Source organism: Labeo rohita, chromosome 25 (assembly GCF_022985175.1).
Source record: "Labeo rohita strain BAU-BD-2019 chromosome 25, IGBB_LRoh.1.0, whole genome shotgun sequence".
NCBI classification, from domain to species: Eukaryota; Metazoa; Chordata; class Actinopteri; order Cypriniformes; family Cyprinidae; genus Labeo; species Labeo rohita.
Genome location: NC_066893.1, coordinates 6,716,992 through 6,726,636, shown reverse-complemented (window position 1 = coordinate 6,726,636; position 9,645 = coordinate 6,716,992). Strand labels below are relative to the sequence as shown.

The 9,645-nt window shown below is 31.7% G+C and overlaps 1 protein-coding gene across 1 annotated transcript in view; it reads left to right on the top strand.

The window, feature by feature from the left end:
- banp (BTG3 associated nuclear protein) overlaps positions 1-2,750 on the top strand; it is a 73,705-nt gene extending 70,955 nt beyond the window's left edge. The window contains exons 13-14 of the transcript XR_007825813.1: positions 1-1,096; positions 2,350-2,750. The exon at positions 1-1,096 is cut by the window's left edge and continues 1,154 nt beyond it. The gene's annotated coding sequence lies outside the window, so the exon portion shown is untranslated. The remainder of the gene's footprint in view (positions 1,097-2,349) is intronic.
- Positions 2,751-9,645: the final 6,895 nt, after the last annotated feature.

The window sequence follows — 9,645 nt, the reverse complement described above, 5'->3', positions numbered from 1 at the left end:
GAATTGATTTCACCTGTGAAATTTGGCAAAGATATGGTAAATGTTTCGCACCTTACTATGAATCATTTTTTGGCAGGTCATTGCTTTTATATTCTTGAGTATCTACTGACACAAATGTGGGCGTGAGAGTGAGATTATGAATATTTGGGATGCCATTCCTTACTACTCATACTAATTTTTCAGCTTGTTTTAAGAAAACAGTATGCAAATTTGCCAAAGGAAAAATCTGAAAGACCTGCTATACAAATACTCTACAAATATCCCACAGTGCAGTGTGCCTGAATTGATTATCTGTTTTCAGTGGGATAAATAAAACTGGAAGCAATCACAGATTTATCGTTGTCTTAACTGATTTGATTTTAAAATATTGAATTAGATTTTAAAAAATCATTCATTTGTAATTGTTTAAAAGTTAAGATTAGTGGTCAACAAATAATTTCAAAAGCTAATTCTTAAATTATTATTTCAAGTGATAAATATGTCACAATAGTTTTACAAAGTCACAGAAGTTATTTATTATTACGAACTCACAGGAGCTTTGAAATTAATAGACATGGGCCTATAACTTGTGCATTCTGACTCAGTTTTAGGGTTCCTTGAAATTTTAATTTAAAACAAAATGTTTCTCTTTCAAAACATGTTTTGCTTCAACCCTGTTACACTTAAAATATAATGTCAAGAACATTTCTGAATTTAAATGACACAACATAACAGGGTTGAACAGGTTTTTTGATTTTAGAGTAAAATTATTAATTAAATTAAATTAAAAATGAAAAAAAATTCAGATTATTGTTACAAACTCACAAACTTTAAAGTTTAAAGTTTTTTTTTCACCCCTGTCACAGGAACTTTAAAATTGGTAGACATGGGCCTATAACTTGAATAGGTAGTCTGAACAGAGTCAATTCTGACTTAGTTTTAGTGTTTCTTTGTAATTATGATTTAAAACAAAATGCTTTTTGTCTTTCAAAACATGTTTTACATCAACCCTGTTACATCCAATAATTTGTGGGGTTGATGATCTGTTCAAAAAATGCAATATTTAGTCAATATTCTTGTGATTTGTACAATAAGAACAATGTTTTGCAGCATAAAAGTTGATCAGTGTCATTTTTTCCACAACAGAGTTGAACTTTTAAGCTTGACAGGTCCAATATAAGCGTAACTAAAATGTAACGCAGATGTACCAGAATACAGATGTTAAAAAAAAGAATCGTGGTCAAAACAAAATGATGCCAATCTCTCAAATGTAATGTCAAGAACATTTCTGAATTTAAATGACACAACATAACAGAGTTGAACAGGTTTATTGTTTTTAAAATAAAATTATTACATTACGTTAAATTAAAACATTTAAAAATCAGATTAGCGATCAGCAAATACGTCGTTTTCAGTAGCTGAGTATTAAATTATTAACCCGAATGACAAATTTGTGATAATAGCTTTACAAAGTACCAGTAGGTATTTATTGTTACAAATTCAAACTTTAAAGCTGTAATTTTTTTTCACTCCCATTACAGGAACTTTAAAATTGATAGACATGGGCCTATAACTTGAATAGATAATCAGAATGGAATGTAATTATGATTTAAAACAAAATGCTTTTTGTGTTTCAAAACATGTTTTATATAACCCTGTTACATTCCATGAATTGTGGGGTTGATGATCTGTGTAAAATGTGCAATAAAGTCAATATTCTTGTGATTTGTACAATAAGAACAATGTTTTGCAGCAAAAATTGATCAGTGTCATTTTTTCCACAACAGAGTTGAACTTTTAAGCTTGACAGGTCTAATATAAGCGTAACTAAAATGTAACGCAGATGTACCAGAATACAGATGTTAAAAAAAAAGAATCGTGGTCACAACAAAATGATGCCAATCTCTCAAATGTAATGTCAAGAACATTTCTGAATTTAAAAGACACAACATAACAGAGTTGAACAGGTTTATTGTTTTTAAAATAAAATTATTAATTAAATTAAATTAAAAATGAAAAAAAAAAATCAGATTTAAAATTCAGACAATTTGGAAAATTTAGTTTATTGTTACAAACTCACAAACTATAAAGATGGCTTTTTTTTTTCACCCCTGTCACAGGAACTTTAAAATTGGTAGACATGGGCCTATAGCTTGAATAGGAAGTCAGAACAGACTCAATTCCGACTTAGTTTTAGTGTTTCTTTGTAATTATGATTTAAAACAAAATGCTTTTTGTCTTTCAAAACATGTTTTACATCAACCCTGTTACATCCAATAAATTGTGGGGTTGATGATCTGTTCAAAATATGCAATATTCAGTCAATATTCTTGTGATTTGTACAATAAGAACAATGTTTTGCAGCAAAAGTTGATCAGTATCATTTTTTCCACAACAGAGTTGAACTTTTAAGCTTGACAGGTCCAATATAAGCGTAACTAAAATGTAACGCAGATGTACCAGAATACAGATGTTAAAAAAAAAGAATCGTGGTCACAACAAAATGATGCCAATCTCTCAAATGTAATGTCAAGAACATTTCTGAATTTAAAAGACACAACATAACAGGGTTGAACAGGTTTTTTAATTTTAGAGTAAAATTATTCATTAAATTAAGTTAAAAATGAAAAAAATTCAGATTTAAAATTCTGAAAATTCAGTTTATTGTTGCAAACTCACAAACTATAAAGCTGTCTTTTTTTTTTATACCCCTGACACAAGAACTTTAAAATTGGTAGACATGGGTCTATAGCTTGAATAGGAAGTCAGAACAGAGTCAATTCCGACTTAGTTTTAGTGTTTCTTTGTAAGTATGATTTAAAACAAAATGCTTCTTGTCTTTCAAATCATGTTTTACATCAACCCTGTTACATCCAATAAATTATGGGGTTGATGATCTGTGCAAAATGTACAATAAAGTCAATATTATTGTAATTTGTGCGGTAAGAACAATATTTTTCCAGCAAAAAATTGATCAGTATCTTTTTTCCACAGCAGAGTTGAACTTTTGAGCTTGACAGGCTCAATTTATCATGACCAAAATGTAACACAGATGTACCAAAACGCAGATGTTAAAAAAGAACCATGTGGTCAAAACAAAATGATGCCAGTCTCTCAAATATAATGTCAAGAATATTTCTGAATTCTGATCCAACAGGGTATTTTGTTTTTGGAATGAAAGTAATAAATTAAATTACCATTTGTAAAAATTCAGAATAGCGGTTAGCAAATACAGTCATGGCCAAAAATCTCAGAAAGTTGTTCCAAGTGCAAATATTTTGGTATTCATGTGCTTATTGTTTTTGTTTGCACTGCAACAACACACAAAAAACTAAAAAAAAAAAAAAAAAAAACAGAAGAAAAGTCAAACTTGATAAAATTCCACACAGAACACAAAATGGACTGGACACCTTATTGGCACCTTGTCAAAATTGTAAGAAATAATTGCTTTTCAAGCATGTGATGCTCCTGTAATTTGTATTTAGACACACCTGTGGCAAGTAACAGGTGTGGGCGATATAGTAATCACACACAAAAAAATAGTCAAAAAAATTATAATAATAGCTTTTGTTACAAACTCTAACCTTAATTTTTTCTTTAATCTTGTCACAGACATTTGTATAAGATCTGTGCAAAATATTTAGTGATGCCATTATTATCTTGCTTTATGCAATAAGAACAATATTTCTCCAGCAGAAAGTAGATTTTTTGCCACAACAGAGTTGAACTTTTGAGCTTGACAGGTCCAACGTAAGTCTAACCAAAATGAAACGCAGATGTGCGAGAATACAGATGTTTTAAAAAACTGCCTTTATTTAAACCATGCGGTCAAAAACTTGTTGATCTCTCAAATACAATGTCAAGAACATTTTTAAATTAAAATGTCAACATAACAGGGTGGAACAGGGTTTTCTAGAATAAGATAAAAAGTTTTAATTTCAGTAAAACCATAATTTGGGTAGAAGTTGATTTTTCTTTTAAATTTAACAGTAATTAATGTGACTGTAAATTGCCTAATATTCTGAGGAAAAATTAATTTTAAATTTAAAAAAAAAAAATTTAACACTTATTTTGCTTTACAGTTTAAACAATAGTGATTACATTCCTTATCCTGGTAAGTTATGGGGATACTTAGCACACAAGTTTAATTTCCTGACAACGACCCATATACTGCACAGTATTCTGAGCAGATTTATTCCAAACAAAGCCATTATGAACACACATTACTGCAAATGAAGTGTCGATGTTGATTTAGTTTTAAACCACTGAGTAGTCATCGCATGCATTGTGGTTTAATGATTGCAAGCTAATGAGAGGGAGTGATTAGAAGCAAGCGGCAATGCATTCAGTTGCTATGTTTGTTTTATATTTATGTGATTTGATTCAGTTGACCAGAACACCATAGTAAGAGTCATAAGACTGTTTTGGTTTCTTAGATCACCACATATTCTCTCTGGAGCCCCCCAGAACTCCTACTTTGACTCCCTCAGCTGTAATGGGATCAAGTCAACCTCTCCCCCATTCCGAACAAACATGGATGGAATATCCCAGAATGTAACAGTCTGGACTTTTAAGGCCTCCGGCCAGGCACCGCTGGGCCCTTTGTTATGGCAATGGTACGAGTTGCTAACTCATCCTTTCCCGCTGCTGTGGGTTTTCGTCAGATTATTCGTATCTTTAGAGCAGGGGCGAGGACAATAAAAAAAGTGTTTTGTTGAGTTTTCCCACGCATTCTGTAACATAATGGTGTATTTTGGATTCCGTGCAGAAAGCGTCCCATTTAATCGCTGATAAAAACATCTCTCTATTTCCTTTTGTTTTCTTTTAGTCTCAAAGTCTCCTATTACCCGTTCCATCCGTCTCTCTTAAGGAATCTATCGCTATCTTGATCTTTTTCCTCTGATTTTTGTCTCTCTTACTTGTTCTCATCCTCCCACTCTTTTCTCGGGTGGTGTCTGGTGTTTTTTTGTTTGTTTTTTTGCCTTTCCTCCTCCTTCGCTACCAGTCTGTATTGGTTTTGTCAGGACTTGGGCTGCGGTGTCCCTGTAGCCCCTTTAAAATCCAACTCTCACTCCCTTTTCTCTAATAGGACTTGGTCCGCCTCTCCCCTGTTTCAGAAGATGGATGAAACGACCCAGAATATAACAGTCTGGGCATTTTTAAATCCAGAACGAAGGTTGCCGGTTTCTTTATATCTCCATATATTGGATAAAACATCTCTATATATATTAGAGAAAATGATAAAATCAAATCAGTATTATTACAGTGTGGGATGTGGGTGAATTGTAAATCATTTCTGTCATGATAACTCTACTGAAGTTTATCTAACATACATACAACATACATGAAATCTGCCCGTAGCAGATCTAGACAGGTGGAGCTGGGGGAGGTGGAGGGTTTCTGAAGCACTGCAACTGCTACAGCAAGCACTAGCCAAGTATTTGAATGTTGATCAGCAAGCTCATTGGCTGCTGATACAAAAGAAACCAATCAGCTCCGCCATGTGAATGATGATGTCATAATGTCAGAATGAGTTAGCCAAAGCCAGGTCCTCCTCCAGACCAGGATGTGACATCCTTTTTAATGGGAAAACAACAGCACTAACATCAGGAAGTGTTAGTATTTGATTTATGATATCATATTATGAAATTACTCTTTGTCTCACTCCTAAACCTTTCACCCTGTTTGATCAAATTGTAGTAATTTGTCGTCACCTTTATTTATATAGTGCTTCATACAATACAGATTGTTTCAAAGTAGCTGTACTGTGTTAAACAGGAAACTGTTTCAGTGATTAAAAAAATGTAATTCTTTTGTAAAGCAGCTCTAAAAAGAGGACAATAGAAAACGGTCAGTTTTTCAGTTAAAGTCAGTTCTTTGTTGTTTCGGTTCAGTTGTGTAAGTCCATCAATTATGGAATGAGTTCAATTAATCTATAAAGTAGCTCTGGGGGAAACAGTGATGTCATCATCCAGCTCAGTTCCGTTTTCATCTCATGTTTTCCATCCTGTTACATTCATTTATGAACATTTCATTTATAAACATTCAGTTTTATTTCCATTCTGTTATATTCCATCCTAATAGGAATCCTGTGCATTTGTTTTATCTTGTTAGGAATCCTGATGATTTTTTTCATCCTGTTTTTGTTTTTATTTCCATCCTGTTATTTTTGTATTTCCAACCTGTTACATTCCATTCTGTCAGAAATTATTTAGTTTCATTTATATTTCCATCCTGTTATTTTCCATTCTGATAGGAATCTTGTTGATTTTTTTTTTTATTTCCATCCTGTTACTTTTCTATCCTGTTAGGAAACCAGTTGATTTTTTTTTATCCAGTTTTTTTTTATTTCCATCCTGTTTTTTTTTTTTATTTCCACCCTGTTACATTGCATCCTGTTAGGAATTTTTGTGTCCTTTTATTTCCATCTTGTTATTCTTTATCCTGATAGGAATCATGCACATTTGTATTTCCATCCTGTTAATTTTCTATCCCGTTAAGAATCCTGTTGATTTTTTTCATCCTGTTTTTTTTTTTTTATTTCCATCCTGTTAGGAATTATTTTAGTTTCCTTTTTATTTCCATCCTGATAGGAATCCTGTACATTTTTTATTTCTATCATGTTACTTTTCTATCCTGTTGATTTTTTTCATCCTGTTTTTATTTTTTATTTCCATCCTGTTACATTCCATCCTGTTAGGAATTATTTAGTTTCCATCCTGTTATTCTCCATTTTGATAGGAATCTTGTTATTTTTTTTTATTTCCATCCTGTTACTTTTCAAAAAATGTTTATTATCCTGTTTTTTTTGTTTTGTTTGTTTGTTTGTTTCCACCCTGTTACATTCCATCCTGTTAGGAATTATTTAATTCACTCATTCATTCACTCACTCATTCACTCATTCATTCATTCATTCATCCTGGTAGGAATTATTTTTTATTTCCATCCTAGTACAATTGTGTTATTTTTTCTTCTCTTTTATTCTTTTTACATTTCAGAAATTCTCTTCAATTCTTTTATTTCTTGACATGTTAATGATGGGTAATTTTTAATTGTTTCCATCCTGTTATGCATCCTTTTTAAGTTTGTAAATATTTTTTTTATATTTTTCTAAATAGTCTAATTGTAATAAATATATTTTAAGTGCCCGAGCTTGACCAAAACATATTTTATATGTCTGGTGTTTCCTTTCATGAAAATACTTTTTAAAATTACATCACATTTATTTATTTTTTTAATGTTGCAGCGGTTAAAGTTGAACCATGAAGAGACGACATGTACTCCAGCGTTATCTTTGTTGGCCTGACCTACATGTTCTCTCTGAATTTTTCTTTATAGGCTTTATCTAATGCAGAGAAACTATGTTTCCCAAGTCAAAACATGAAAGTGGTCTGTCTCCAAGATATTAAATCAGCACTTGTTGATCTGATAACTTAAGTGCGAGACGGCCGAGCAGCCTGGCCCGCGTACAGCAAACAGGAGACGAGGTCAAATTTTATGACCCTAATGTTGCGCAGTGGCGTATTTTATGTTTTTGACTCCATGGCTTCAAGTTCTGCGTATGATCATTCCAGTGAGCTCATGTTTTTCTGTGTGGACTCGTGCCTGATGTGAATTTACAGGTTTCTTTTATTTACAGGACCTTCTGAACGGAACGCAGATTTACGTGGCCGCAACCATGGCCCACATGAGCGATTTCCCAACCCGTTTATCACATTATCTTCTAATAGGATTACAGCTTATGCTGAAAACTGATTAACAGTCAAAAATTATGTTGGTCCATTACATCATTTAAGACACTGAGCAACACTCCCAAATGACCCAAAAGACGCCACTGATATTTGTCCAATTCCTTTTTTTATTACAAAATGACATGAAATTCTACTGCTTAATAATGAGAGTAAAATGAAATTTAATGTGGTTACATATCATGGAAAAACCTTTCCAACAGCCTACATTTTTAGCTATAACAAACAACCTCTCTGTTTTGTAACCTGTTCCCGATATATAGTAATTTTTAACAGCTATTTTTTTTCAAAACTTACATTTGTGTGTGTTTTGGGGCCTGATTTGATGGCAATAATTAAAAAAATGAAGAAAATTAAGCAGTTCTGTGTGTAAATGTAAAGGCCAGGGGAAAAAAAAGATTGTCATAACGATTTATATTAAAAATGTGTACACAAAAAGAGACATTTTAAAGAACTTCTGTATTTAATTATTGTTAGTCATTTTAAAAACTGTATTATTGGGGTTTCGAAGTTGTTTGTCTTGCTGTGTGTGCATACATAGTCTAATTTCATTATGAAAGCCAGAGATTCATAATCTGAGGATATTAGTGTTTTGTATCAGCATGAACACATAAAATACCATTATTCATGTAAATTTTTTACATATTGTGTCTTTAATTTTAAATACCTATGACCTATGAAATATGTTCTGGTCAAGCTCTGGCACTTAAAATATATTTATAACAATTAGATTGTCAAGAAAAATAAGAAAAATATATATTTACAACCTTAAAAAGGATGCATAACAGGATAGAAACAATGAAATGAACAATTGTTAAAATGGTAAGAAATACAATTTTTAGATTTAGATTCAGATTAATTCCTGAAATTGAAAAAAAGAACATAATTGTACCAGGATGGAGCAGAACAGGATGAAATAATAATAATAATAGTAGTAGTAATAATAATAATAATAATAACAGGATGGAAAAGTAACAGGGTGGAAAATAAAAAGTACAGGATCCCTATCAGGAGGGAAATAAAAAGGAAACTAAAATAATTTCTAACAGGATGGAATGTAACAGGTTGGAAATAAAAAAAACAGGATGAAAAAACTAACAGAATACCTAACAGGATAGAAAATAACAGGATGGGAATAAAAAGGAAGCTAAAATAATTCCTAACAGGATGGAATACAACAGGATGGAAATAAAATATATCAGGATAGAAATTTAAAAAAAAAAACAGGATGAAAAACTAACCGAATACCTTACAGGATAGAAAAGTAAAAGGATGGAAATTAAAAAATGTACAGAAATCCTGTCAGGATGGAAATACAAAGGAAACTAAAATAATTCCTAATAGGATGGAATGTAACAGGTTGGATATTAAAAAAATAACAGGATGTAAATTTAAAAAAAAAAAAAACAGAATGAAAAAAAAAATCAAAAGAATTTCTAACACTATAAAAGTAACAGGATGGAAATGAAAAATGTACAGGATTCCTATCAGGATATAAAATAACAGGATGAGAATAAAAAGGAAGCTAAAATAATTCCTAACAGGATGGAATATAACAGGGTGGAAATAAAATATATCAGGATAGAAAAGTAAAAGGATGGAAATTAAAAAATGTACAGAAATCCTATCAGGATGGAAAATAACAGGATGGAAATACAAAGGAAACTAAAATAATTCCTAACAGGGTGGAAATAAAAAAAAAAAAAATTCTAAGTTATCCAGCTAACCTCTACCTGACCACAACTTCACTCTTCACGACCAAATCAATAATACCTGTTAACGCATAAATGTTATAAATATACCACTGGCCTTAGTATAATTATACCTTAATTGAGTCTAAATCATTTCAGGCAGTCGTGGCCTAATGGTTAGAGAGTTGCACTTGAAACCCAAAGGTTGTGGGTTTGAGTTTCAGCAC